The 14,037-nt window shown below is 47.1% G+C and overlaps 1 protein-coding gene across 3 annotated transcripts in view; it reads right to left on the reverse strand.

Annotated features, from left to right (window-relative positions):
- Nucleotides 1-13,708, reverse strand: part of CLDN14 (claudin 14) — a 59,844-nt gene extending 46,136 nt beyond the window's left edge. For 2 of the 3 annotated variants that reach the window (XM_059164700.1, XM_059164699.1), the window contains exon 1: nucleotides 13,390-13,636. The gene's annotated coding sequence lies outside the window, so the exon portion shown is untranslated. Of the gene's footprint in view, nucleotides 1-13,389 lie in introns of all 3 variants that reach the window. The other variant, XR_009351224.1, reaches the window with a different exon arrangement.
- Nucleotides 13,709-14,037: the final 329 nt, after the last annotated feature.

Below are 14,037 nucleotides of genomic sequence, written 5' to 3' on the forward strand. Positions count from 1 at the left end.
TAAGATGGAGACCCAATGGTCAAGAACGTGTAGTTGTGCATGGAGCCAGAACTGAGGAGCACGTAACGAGAAGATGTCAGTCTTCTGGAATATGCTGGAGGAGGGGAACCGCGCTTGGTCTCGAGAGATGAAGTCGTTGAACTCACAGCACGGAGAAAGGGAAGGCTCTGTGGCTGGGGAGCAGCAAGTGACCAGGGAGGGGTTGAGCATAGGATGAGAGGCCCATAGCCAAGTGAGAAGCCCATAGCCAAGACAGGGAATGCTGGTGACAATAGAGGAGCCCACACAGGGCTGGAGGCATCAGGGAGGCTAACCTGAGGGGAATTTTGGAAACTGGGCTGAGAATCCAAATGGTGACTTTCTGACCAGAGGAGCAAAGGCTGGGAAGGGCAGCCACCTGTGGGATGCCTGGAGCAAGATGCCCTCTGGACAGCGTCAGGGGTCGCCTGGTAAAGCTCTCCCTCCCCCTGACAAGATCTGACCCACCAGCTACAACAGTGCTGGGGAGCCATGGGTACCATCAGTTTCCTTCCTGGGAATCGTCTGCTGCAACTTTTGAACATGGTTTAGAACAGAGTTTTTTTTTTTTTTTTTTTTTAAGATTTTATTTATTTATTTGGTTTAGAACAGAGTTATTGCAACTTTAGAACATGAGCTGGGCCCCTTGCCTGGCCCACTAACTAACATCCTGCCAGGTAACTACAGCTCTCCGTACACGTGAGATGGGCCCCAGTGATAACACCTGAGACCAATTTCACTCCAGTTTAATTATGACCGATCTTGCCCCACCTGCTGACGTCTTCCACGTGCTGCGTGAGATTCTCAGCACCGGCGGGTCCCTTCCCCCGACGGCAGGGCCGGTATGCCTACTCCTGAGACGTGGGGCTTCCATGGATAAAACCTCCGCTCTGAGGACCCCTGGAGAAGCACTGGGTTTCCCCAGCGTTTCGGTCAAGCTCGCAGTAAGAGCCTCTTTCTCTTGTCATTGTCAACTATGGGAACCGTGCACTCCAAATAAGAAGAAAGCACCACTCTCAAAGGGAAAACGTGGGGCTCCGTGGCACAAACGGACCAACGTCGTGATGCTTAACTGTCCTTCCTTTTGGACGTGATAATTTCGTATTTTTGGACCACCCTGTCAGCACGTCAGATTTAAAACATTACACGTGGAATAATGAAAAATTGCCAACATCTCACCACCGTCTTTTGATTAATGGGTAGTTCCTTAGAGATTGATCAGTTTGTTTGATTTTGTTACTCAGAGTGACGGATGGCGATTTTAAAAAATACTTAGCTTTAGAATTACCGTACATGAGATAATTTTCCTACGCCTTGTGTAGCCCCGTCTAGAATAATTGGACTTTATTGCCTTCCTTCCATGCATGAACTGAGGTTCCCTGGAGAAGCAAAACAGATTCAGACTTTGTTGCTTTAATATTTCCACGTAGATCAGCTGCTGTATTCATAGAGCGGCTTTGGCCAGATGGCCAGCCAGCCTTGTAGTGACATTTCCCATTTCCCGTCCATTACTCACCCATGGAAAATAATGTGATGTGAATTCCCCATTTTGGGTCATATGTGGTTATAGGCTTGTTGTACCTGCACTAAAGATAAATGACTTATCATGCAATAATTTCTTAACTCTCTAGGGAGAAAATAGGAGAAACAACAGTTCACCATGTTTGGCAGGAAAAGGAACCGTCAATGTTAAAGGTATTCACCAGGACAGCTAAATTTAATTTCCTAATTTTTTTTTTCATATTGCTTATTTTCTGTTACTTAGAGAGAAAGAAAAGCTTGTTTTTGCTGTTTAAGATAATTAAGCTCAGGTTTGAGAAGGGGTCATCACCAGGATGTCCTTTTTCTAAACCCCAGAGCTGGGGTGACAAAAATTAATGGAAAAAATTCCAATGGGATCATCCAGACTGACTCATTGAATTCTTGTTCAAAGTTGCGTTAGAATTTTTACTTTTAAAAATATTAGTTATCACTCCTCGACGTTTGACACAACGTTGTCATCCTTGGTTTTCAACCTCTCTGTTTGATTCGCCCCTGAAGTTAATTTTTTAAACTAACACTCCCTTTAATTACCGTTAAAGATGAGCAAGTAGTAAGGATAACATTAAGAATAAAGTATGCACAATCAAAGCTAACGTTTCTTCAGTCCTTACCATGTGCTCGGCAGTGTGGCAAGAGTTTGCCCTCTTAAGTCATGTCGTCGAGCCTGCTGTCCTTTGGGACAGGTACTGTTATCACCCTCCGTTTCCCGGCAGGACAGGTGAGACTGGAGAGGAGCACGAGCCTGCCCACGTCCCACAGTCTGGGTGGGATTTGAACTCACATATCTGATTTTAAGCTTTTAACTTCTGTGCACTGGGGTAGGCCAAAGTGGTAGGCCACCCTTCTTTCTGGAACATTCCAATTTTTCCCTGGTTTCTACTTCCGGGTTTCTGCTCTTCCTGCCGGGCCGCGGGTCCCTTCCTGACTGATTCTCACAGGAGGGCCGGGCCGCGGGTCCCTTCCTGACTGATTCTCACAGGAGGGCCGGGCCGCGGGTCCCTTCCTGACTGATTCTCACAGGAGGGCAGAGCTAAGGAGCCAGGCTGGGGTCCTTTCCCCATGAGTCAATTCCAAGGAATGTGGGTCCCTTGAACCATCCCATTTATAGAAGGGGCGTCTGTCCCTGTCCTGAAGACGGGTGACTCACCGGGCTCTAGTCTGGCTGCTGGCAAATCAGTTTTGCTCAATGAAATAATCTACGGGTTGGAGGCCGCAGAAGGCTCTGGAAGCTGCAGAAGTTTCTGGAAATGACTTCCTCCTTCCTCCGCTCCTCCATCCCTACCACAGGCAGAGTCTGTTACGGGGTGAGCTGCAACCTTGCCAGGGCACTCCATCCACCAAGCCCAAGGAGAATGCGAGTCAGGCTGTACCTGACAACATTCAGCAACAGAACTCAAACAAAGAAGGTCACCTGCCCGCCAGTTTACCCCTTTTATAAACTCATTTGTATTCATCCAGACGGCTGTTTTGGCTAGAAAGAAATGCTTCCTCCTCACTAGAATTACAAATAATTTGAGCAGAAAGCTACAGGCAAGACATATTAATCATGTTTGAAAGGATGCATCTTTTCATACAAAGGGTTTGCTTCAACTAAGGGGGAAAAAAATAAAGACCAAAAAACTTTCCCTGATCTGTACCTATATTTACTGGCGGTTCTAACACAGAGAAAACGCACAGCTTGCTTTATTTCTTTATCTCCTCCCCACATCTCCCGCAGGTGAGAAATCCAGTCCTTACCCCATTGATGAGCCCTTCTGATCAGTCTGCCTCAGTAACTTGTATGGGGTTCGGAGGAATGACCTACTATGGAAATTTTTCTATAATATTTTCTTTTATCCCTTATTTGTACTCGTTAGTCTAAAAAGACAACCTTACCCAACAAATGAAATAAGTGTATTAAGGAATTAAGGAAATGCCTTATACTGCTAACATAGTTCGTATGTTATGTTAACGTCATGTCTGGATGCCAGCTAAATCCGTTCCTCTCTGAGGATCTCGCAAAACAGATGCCCGAGTGAGCCACTCGCGGGAGGTAGATTTTAATAGGATGATTAAAAGGGTTAGCATTTCCATGATTGGTTTATGCTTCACCCTCCACTTCTGTTAAAGATTAAATCTTCACATCAGGCTGTAGCTCAAAGGCAGGTTTGGGAGGAGTGTGGAGTATTTTCTTTCTTTAAAAAAAAAACCAACAAAACAACAAACCCTCCTAGATAGAGTTAAGTTTATTTTTAACAGGAACAGAAGCACGGTGGGAAGCTGGTTTGCAGATTCCATTTCCTTCACAGACCGTGCTCTGCAAACAAAAAAAGCTGCCTTGAGTCTCCTTAGGGGAAAAGTGTGCTGGGGGGTGCTCTGGGGCAGCTCCCCGCTGTGCAGGGGCCCCGGCTGCAGGCCGCTCTTCACCGAGGCTGCCTTCTGTCTGCCCTCAACTTTGTGCAGTGGTTTCTCCTGACCTGTCCCCTTGCCCCAGCTCAAGCAAGCCCACCGCCCTTTACTGAGCACCTGTTACGTGCCCGACTTGGAGCGTGGGTGCCGGGTGGGTGAATAAACACAGACAATGACCCCGTCTTCACAGAGATCGTCTGGTAGAAGAGGGGGGTTAGAGTTACGTGAAGATGTAATGAGGGAAGATGAAGAGCTGATACAGATGTAAACGAGGGGCAGCTGGGTGCCTCCGTCGTAGGTTGAGTGACTGACTCTTGGTTTTGGCTTGGGTGGTGTCGTGGAGGTCGCGGGATGAGCCCCCTCGTCAGCCCCTCGTGCAGAGTCTGTTTGAGATTCGTCCCTTCTCCCTCAGCCTCTCCCCCTGCTCGCACGTGCACTCTCTCTCTCTCTCAAATAAAGCAATACAATCTTTAAAATATATAAATAAATAAATAACATCTTTAAAAAGAAACAAGACCTAGGTGAAGTGCAAGGAATCACAGGACACGTGCGTTGATCACAGACGGTGCCGCGAAGGATGAATGCAGGCAGAGGCAGGCGGCAGAGAGGGCCGCCTGGGCAGGGCAGGGCTGATAGGGCTGTGCAGGCGAGCAGCGGGAAAGGGGAGGTAATTCAAACAGTGGGAGGACTGGGAGGATCCCTGCTTTAGAAGCACCTGGTAGAGGGCGCCTGGGTGGCTCAGTGGGTTAAGCCGCTGCCTTCGGCTCAGGTCATGATCTCAGGGTCCTGGGATCGAGTCCCGCATCGGGCTCTCTGCTCAGCAGGGAGCCTGCTTCCTTCTCTCTCTCTCTCTCTCTCTCTCTGCCTACTTGTAATCTCTCTCTGTCAAATAAATAAATAAAATCTTTAAAAAAAAAAAAAAAAAAAAAAAAAGAAGCACCTGGTAGAGGCAAAGTGCCAGCGGCAAGGAGGCGGCCGGCGGAGGGAGGCCAGAACCAAATCTTCCAATAACCCCCATAAAGAAATAAGGGCTTACATCTCTATAGACAAACAGAAAGATCTCCAAGACAGACTGCTGACCAAGAAAACAAGATGTGAAACCAAATAGCATTTTTAAAAAACCACTAAAAACAATATATATTTATGTGTGTACACATATATATTTTAGGGATATATGTGTGTGTGTGTGTCTGTGTTTCTGTAAATGTGTTTTTAAAGGTCTCTATTATATATATTTCCCAAACCAGTAATAGTCTCTAGGAGGGACAGGAGGGTGTTAATTGGGGGTGTGGGACAGGGTGGCCTCCAGTTTTTTTCCTGTAATGTTGACTTTTTAAATTAAGGAGAATTTTTTTTTTAATTAAGGAGAATATATTCTGTATTAGCTATGTAACCAATAATCTGTTTACTTTTTTAAAGATTTTATTTATTTATTTGACAGACAGAAATCACAGGTAGGCAGAGAGGCAGGCAGAGAGAGAGGAGGAAGCAGGCTCCCTGCTGAGCAGAGAGCCCGATGTGGGGCTTGATCCCAGGACCCTGGGATCTGACCTTAGCCAAAGGCAGAGGCTTTAACCCTCTGAGTCACCCAGGTGCCCGTTTACTTTTCATAACCTACGCACTGAAGAATATTACATTGTCTGACCACGTTTAGGTTTGGGATTTCCAAGTTAAATGCATTCTGGAGAAACGGAATTCCTGGTCCATAAAACCTCAAGTTCACCAGGTCTAATTCCGTTATTTTACAAATGAGGAGATGTGGGTTTCTCATGGCCTTTTTGTTTAGAGTTATAGGAAGAAGTTCGTAAAATAGCTCATGGAGAAGTCATTGTTGCCTTTGGGTTTTCCAGGTAGCTATGAAAACTACATTACAATGCGTTTTTTCTTTTTCCTTTTTTTTTTTTTTTTTTAATTAATTTGCCCAACCACAGAAGGCATTTCATCTGCAGAGAGGATGCTCTGGTACCACGCTGAGCACCACACACTAGCAGTGGGACCAGGAGTCAAGTTCTGCCCAGTAGCCGCCATGTGACCTTGACTGAAGCCAACCTCAGCGTCCCCATCCTAGCCCTGGGGCACTTCCGAGCCCTCAGGAAATATTTTACTTCACAACAAAGGGAGGTGCTGGCTTTCAAAGATGTGCTCCAGACATTTTCCTAGAGCAAGTCTCTAACCTCGACTCAAAAGATCTCGGATACAAAAGCTTGTTTGGTGGAGTTGAGGAACAGGAGGATAGGAGGGGCTTCTCTGGGGAATATGGCGCGCGCGAGAAATCTGTATTTTGACTAAAGAAAATATTTAACTTATGATCGGAAATATATTTGCAGAGAAATAAAAAAAAGAAAGTTTTCCCCCTCCCTTAAATATTCACAGCTGGCTCTCCGGCCATATAAAGTTACTGTGCTACCAAATGACTCAACTTGCAACATCTGTATTGGTGACTGACATCATGTATTAAAGGCTATCTAACTCTGCGAGTCACGACACCCCTGTTTGATTGAGGTTTATTTTACTAGCACCAAGAGACTCACACATTTAACATCTGTGGTGCTGCTCCTGAAATTCCAAGCCGTAAAACAAGGAAATTCAGCATGGTCTGAAATTCCAGAGCAGAGCGTAGCAACCAACTGTACAGAAAATACATTCGGGCAGAGTGGGGGCGTGGGGTGGGCGCGCTGGTCGGAAATCAAGCAAGGCTTAGCTCAGGCGGGACTGCACATCTGGCCACATCTCCCTCACACCCCACACCAGCAGGCAGGAGCACGTGCCTGCCGCCTCTGTGCTCTGTTCTCACCATGCCACCCTCGGCAAGTGTGGGAAGGAGGAACTGGGGGCGTCGGGGTCCGGCTGAACAGCGAGAGATGGGGACAGTCAGCCTGGGGAAGGGTCTATCCTGATGCCATGCTGTTGGGAGGGGGTTCCAGAACTGCTCCCCTCTCAGTACCGAACTGTAGAGACGGGGCACTAGCCGCTTGACACCCTGTGTTGTGGCTGTGTTTTCAGAGGCTCACGGTTTGTAACTGTGGGTTTACCTTTGTATTGAGCTTGGGAAAGAGTTAAGCAAAGGTGAGCTCCACTGGTCTCTGGGCTAGCACAGTACCTTTACTTTTTATTTTTCAAGATTTTATTTATTTATTAGAGAGAAAGAGAGACAGAGAAACAGCATGAGTGCTGGGAGGGGCAGAGGAAGAAGGAGAAGCAGACTCCCTGCTGAGCAGGGAGCCCAATGCGGGGCTGGATCCCAGGACCCTGAGATCCTGTCCTGAGCCAAAGTGAGATGTTTCACCGAGTGAACAACCCAGGCGCCCCACAGAGCCTTTAAAAATGATGGCTACCTGTATGTTGGGCCAACGTGGGAGAATGCTGATGGTCAGACTAAGCCAGAGACGAAGAACAGACAGGGGTTTGGGCAGCAACAATGTAATAATTTGGCAAGACCTGATGTACACATGCAGCCCAGGGCTCAAGCCAAACACAGAAAAGCAGCAATAGTTTAGTTCACTGGGGTGAAAGGATTCTTTTAAAGAACAAAGTCTATGAATGGAAATGGAAACTTTTTTATTACATGAATGGAAGTTACGCTAATGGAAATTAATCGTTTTAAAGACATAATCCCTGCTTTTTAGGAATCCTAGAGTCCTGGGGGAGGTGTAGAGGCTCCACACGGAAAAAAAAAATACCACAAGGTCAATGCTGAAGAGTTATGGGAAAAGCGCAGGACAAGCCCCACGGGAGCTGGAGAAAGATCAGGACTTCAAAGCTCTTTGACAAGTACAGGATGATAAAAACACATGGCTTCCGGAGAGCTCACAGCTCCCCATCTTGCAGGGGGCTGATACCCAGAGGTCCTTCAGGTCCCTCTTTCGTGCGAATACACAGTGTGCTTTGGATGCAAACATACTGGAGAGGCGGGGGTGGCTGAGTCCCCACGGCACTCCCCCATCACGGTGACACACAGACTCCTTCGCAGCCCGTCTCCCGACACCCCACAGCAGGAGCACGTGCCCTGCCTCCGCTTACCGCCCAGCTCTGGGTTCTCATTCACGTGACAGCCCAGGTCATCGCCCGCCGCCAGCCCTTGCATGTTAATACCATGACACAACTTGAGCTGACCCGGCTGCGTCTTTCCCAGCCACGACCGGAGGAAACAGAATCGCCTTTCCCTCTAAGGAAGGCAGAATCGAACCCTCCCAAACCAGCAAGAGTGGCAGCCGCCCCTGCTCTTACCATTATAGACATGGGAGTGTGATTCATGTAGGATGAAAAGGAGTCATGAAACAACAAGTTTTGTCCAAAAATGGGGCAGTGGCTCATTAAATTGTAGTACATCCATTGGGTGGAAAATCACCTATTTATTTAAAAAAATGATTTTTTAAAGATTTTTATTTATTTATTTGACAGAGAGAGAGAGACCACAAGTAGGCAGAGAGGCAGGCAGAGAGAGAGGAGGAAGCAGGCTCCCCGCTGGGCAGAGAGCCTGATGTGGGGCTCAATCCCAGGACCCTGAGATCATGGGGAAAACAGCATGGCTATGCTGTTCTGAGCTGAAGGCAGAGGCTTCAACCCATTGAACCACCCAGGCGCCCCTAAAAAATGATTTTTTAAGGATTATGCAGTAAGGGGAAAAAACACATGATATGAAATTAAGTGAGAAAAGGTACTATATACAAATTATAATTATAAATATGAAAAAATATTTTAAAGACTGTAAAGGAATACGAGTATAGATATATGTATATAATATACATCTAAGTATAAATGCATGGAAGGGGCACCTGGATAGCTCACTTGGTTAAGCATCTGCCTTAGACTTCGGTCATGATCCTGGGGTCCTGGAATCGAGCCTCACATAGGACTCCTTGCTCAGCGGGGAGCCTGCTTCTCTCTCTGTCTGCCATTCCCCCTGCTTGTGCTCTCTTTCTGTCAAATTAATAAATAAGGTCTTTAAAAAATAAATACATGGGTAATCGCAAGTTTTACTGCAGAAGGGAATAAACAGGTACCCTGATAGAGAACAGGAGGGCTCATGGAGATTCTGTGAGAGCAAGTGGCTTAGCTGATTTTCAGGAGTGGTGAGTTTATGGGGGACTTTCTCTATTGCCCAGAATTTCGGTGACATCTTACATAATGTGTAATTGAAAGTTAATGTATTGTGGTTTTCTGGCAGACACATTCCAGAGTTTGAATGGGCATACTAAGCTGGGTAGTTGCATGGGGTACGCTTACAGTTAACCCACTCCGGTGGCCTGCCTGGAGGTGGAGGCAAGATGGCACGAAAGGGGCCACACATGTCCTCCCTCCTCCTGGAGAATGGAAATCCATCCTCATTCTCTCCTCTCTAAGTATTTTCCAAAGGACAGGGGAAAACAGCATGGCTGTGCTGTTCTGAGCTTGGGGTCTGCACTTATGCAGACAGAAAACAAATTCTCAGAAAATCTTGGTAGAGCTTGCAAGTCCAGCTGTGGCCACCTTCGTACAGAGGTAGTGGGGTGGGGACGGGCCGAGGGGGGCTGCCTGTCTCCGAAGCCCATGCTTCAGGCTCTCCCAGCTTCATCTTTGCAGCCACCCTTGCACTAGCTCTACCTCTATCTCCAGGGTTCAGTGGGGACTTGCCCCCTTCTGAGGACCTGGCCAGGGGAGGCCAGCGTCCGCAGCGGGGAATTGAGGACAAGGGTCAAGGCCAGGCGGTCTCTCGTCTAACCATCCTCAGGGTGTGCCAGTTCTCTGCTAGTATCAGGAAATCAACTTACATAAACTGGACTCATTAAAAAAAAAAAACAAAAAAAACCCTTCACTGCATTCCATTTTAGTGTTGTGTCCTTGGCATTGACCTTGTGTGTACAGAAGCAGCTCAATGAAGAGTGTTCCTAAATCACGGATGAAACTGTTAGGAGATGCTCCTTGTTATTTTGTTTGATGTCATTTGTCTAATAAGACTCCACGGGACAAATTATTTTTGCAATCTAGTACAGCCGAAGTTCATATTTCCTAAAGACAACGTTTTAGTGTTTTGGGTTGTTATTAAGTTTTTGCTTTGGCAGCCAGAAAACTTGCCGTCACATCTCATGTCGAGTCACGTTAACCACATCAGTGTGTGTTTCTGGCGTATTTGTCCCCTTCATCCTAGCTCCCACCCTCCTACATGGTAAAAAAAAAAAAAAAAAAAAAAAAAAAAAATTATCTTTTATTCAACAGGCTTCCAATTCTATCGTAAGCTGCCTTAAATTCTTTTTAGGTGTAGACAGTGTATAAATAAGGCCACACAGTACCATATCTTGAGGAAGCGGATCATAGACAGACGTTCAGTTTCATATCTTAAGGAAGGGTGTTCACACCGCTTAAGCAAAAGCAAATCCACAGCCAGGACAAATCCAGAACACTGGGCTTTCTATCAGACAACTGGATCGGACAGTTCAAAAGTCAAAACGAGGGGCGCCTGGGTGGCTCAGTGGGTTAAGCCGCTGCCTTCGGCTCAGGTCATGATCTCAGGGTCCTGGGATCGAGTCCCGCATCGGGCTCTCTGCTCAGCGGGGAGCCTGCTTCCTCCTCTCTCTCTCTCTGCCTGCCTCTCTGCCTACTTGTGATCTCTCTCTGTCAAATAAATAAATAAAATCTTTAAAAAAAAAAAAAAGTCAAAACGATACCAAAAAGTCTGGGAGATTGTTCTAGATTAAAAGAGATAAGGAGACTCAACAACCTACATATGTTGACCTTTAATTGGATCTTGGTTCAAGGAAAAATAAAACAAAACTCTAGCTGTAAAAGAGATTTTGATGCAAATGGAAAAATTCGAACGGCAACTAGATGATAGGTGATGTTCAAATGAAGTTAATTTTAATGGGTCTAACAATGCTACTGTGGCTATACAGGAAAATGTCCTTGGGAGAATGAAATATTTAATGTGAAGTTTCATGATTGTTTACAGTTTACTTTTAAATGGATAAGCAAAACAACATGAAACATACACGTGTGTACACACACATATACATGCAAAGAGGGAGCAAACAGGGCAGAATATCAATAGCACCGCGCTGGAGGCTGAAAATAGCCCCGTCACATCCCTCCCAGTTCCAGTCATCAAACGAACATGCTTCCAACTCGTGCCTGACCCGTGAAGCTATGACCCAGCTTCTAACCATGGAATCAGAGCCACACATCTTATGTTGACTCACTCCAGACTGTTGGCTAGAGAGTCTCTCTTGCGCCTCACGTCAGTTTAAGGGATACTGAGAATGAGCTTCAAATCATTTACTTGAATCTTTTAAGAACAGTTAATGAGCACCTACTATGTTCCAGGCACTGTGCTAGACAAGAACTTACATCAGTGAATAAATCAGATGAGGGTCTTGCATTCATGGTGTCTAAGGTCTAGTGGGAGATGCAAGTAATAAAACAGGCAAACAAACAATATGTGTGTGTTTATACCTGTATATATAAATACACCTCAGTACAAATTGATTTGTTCTCAAAAGGAAATAAACAGAGTCCTGTTGGGGTGCCTGGGTGGCTCAGTGGGTTAAGCCTCTGCCTTCGGCTCATGATCTTCATGATCTTCATGATCTCAGAGTCCTGGAATCGAGTCCCACAATGGGCTCTTTGCTTGGCAGGGAGTCTGCTTCCTCCTCTCTCTCTCTCTGACTGCCTCTCTACCTATTTGTGATCTCTCTCTGTCAAATAAATAAATAAAATCTTAAACACAACAACAACAAAAAACAGAGTCCCATTGACTAGTGGTGGACACTGGGCAGCATCGCCCTCTGAAATCGCATCCCTACTCTGACGAGAACGAGGGGGGCGCAGAGGTTGAGGAGAGTCTCTGAGGAAGAACAGGGCACCTAGACGAGGGAAGGAGGGAATCAGTGCGGTGAAAGCTGAAGAGAATACTAAGTCCAGAACCACAGGAAGCAGGTCAGGAGGAGTCGGAGGAGAATGACTGAAGATGTGCCTCAGGTAACCTTGGGTCTGACCTTGCCAGTGACAAACAGCTCTGCATTATTCTAAGTGGATAAGAGGCCACCGAATAATTCCAAGATGTGCATGGACATGATGTGATTTAGGTCTTAAAACACCATCCTGCAGCAAGTCGATTACACGCAGGCAAGAGTGGGAGCTATTGCTGCCGTTTGAGTGAGTCATTTTTTCCTTAAGTAGGACAGTGACCATGGAGTAGGAGAGAAGTGGATGGAATTGACAAGTTTGGCTAATGGGTTGGATGCTAAGGTTGAGAAAGGAAGAAATTTCTGGTTTAAGCAAATGGTAGTGCCAGTTAGGGAGAGAGGAATAGCCTTAAGTGAACAGTCTGGTATAGAAAACACTGAAGTCAAGAGTTTAGACAGAGCTTTCCATCTTCTGAAGAATAACCTCCTCCCTTACTTGGTGAGGGCTTACCATGTATCAAACTCTGCACATTCACCTTGACCATATTTATTTCAATGATGATGATTTGAAAGGTCTCACAATAAAAATCACAATTATGAGAAAACTACTGAAAAGGTGTGTGTGTGTGTGTAAACATAAGAGCCAAATAACAAAAGGATGGAAATCATAATGCCCTAGTCCTAATTCTGAAAGAAGTCACAATGATTGTAACCAAAAAACTTGGCTCTGAGCTTCCTAGCAGCCAAAGCAAAAAGGGAAAGGCGAGTTTTATGGAGTTCATTGTCTCCTAACAGGAAGCATGCTGGTTTACGTGGAGAAATAAAACTGTTCTTATTCTCTACTTTGAAAGCCTTTTTTTCACTACATGACTTCTCTAAGGGCCAGTGATCAATAAGGCAAAAAATTCTGTCAATGAAAATTTAACACAAAATACAAAACCCTTCCCTATAAACTTGAAAAAAGCCCAAATGTCTGGGAGAATGGGCCATCAGGGGCACTGCTCAAGGGCATAGGTCTTTTTCTTTCTTTCTTGTTTTTGTTTCTAGTAGTGTCATTGTAGCAGCTGTCTGGTATCCACGGACCTAATTACATTTTTTGTCCTAGGATGTATATCTCTTTTGTGATTCTTTCTGTGTGTGTAGCTGTGTGCGTGTGTGTGTGTGTGTGTGTGTGTGTGTACGCACACATGTGTGTGCACGCGTGCTATGTGGAAATTGGTTGCAGACCTTCTAAGACGTTGTAATAAACCTCACACACTCCCACATTCCCTCCCCTTGGTTGGAAAATTCTGACTTCACTTGCCCTGGGAAAACAAGCCTCACGCAACAGAGCTGCCAGACCTCCTTCATGTCACAATGAAAATACTCGTGAATTCCTTTGTTTCTGTCCCCCGATCAGCTGAGCCGCCCGCGGCAGACTGCCAGGGAGCGCCCTTCCTCCTGGGGACCGGGGGGTGCTGCAAACCCTCAGGGCTAGCCTGAACCAGACTACTCAAAAGCAAGGCGTTGGAAGCATCCTAGAGGGGCCTGGGATGGCCACGCCCAGGGGCAGCCCCGAACTCACCGGTGCTGGGCGGCTTCGCACCGGCTCATGACCGCGCAGGGGTCGGTAGCTGGAGCGCGGCGGCGCCCCTCGCGGTCCCGGGCGGCGGGGAGCAGGGTGAGCCCCGGAGAGCCGCCGGCGCTGGGGCCCGAGCGGCCCGCGGGTGGCCCCGAGAGCGAAGCGCGCGGCGAGCGATGAATAATTGACGCGCGGAGTGGAATTACGGCTGTGGGTGCCCACGCCGCCCGCCGCCCGCCCGCCGCCCGCGGCCGCCCCTGCCGCTACCCGGGGGAGCGCTGCCTCCTTCAGAACCGGCTCCCCTGCCAGCACGGGCACAGGCACTGCCTTCTGGCTGGGAATACATTTGCATTCTCCGTTTCAGGTTCCAACGTGTGCGCATAAAACAGGATTAATTAGCACAACCTGGCGAGGTTCCCCTCCTGCCTGGCAGGAGTGTGAAAACCCCAGCGGGCTGCGGCACCCCAGATCCCGGGGGCGGGCGGAGGGGCCCGTCTGCTGGGGCTGGGGCTGCGGCTCTCGTCTGCGGCGGAAGGAACACCCGTTTCCACCGAGGCGCTAAGAGACCCACCAGCTGCTCTTCCGGTCTCTGCCCTTTACCATACTTTTTTTTTTTTTTTTTCCCCCAACAGACATTTATTGAGCATTTGT

The sequence above is a fragment of the Mustela lutreola genome, chromosome 2 (assembly GCF_030435805.1).
Source record: "Mustela lutreola isolate mMusLut2 chromosome 2, mMusLut2.pri, whole genome shotgun sequence".
Taxonomy (NCBI): domain Eukaryota; kingdom Metazoa; phylum Chordata; class Mammalia; order Carnivora; family Mustelidae; genus Mustela; species Mustela lutreola.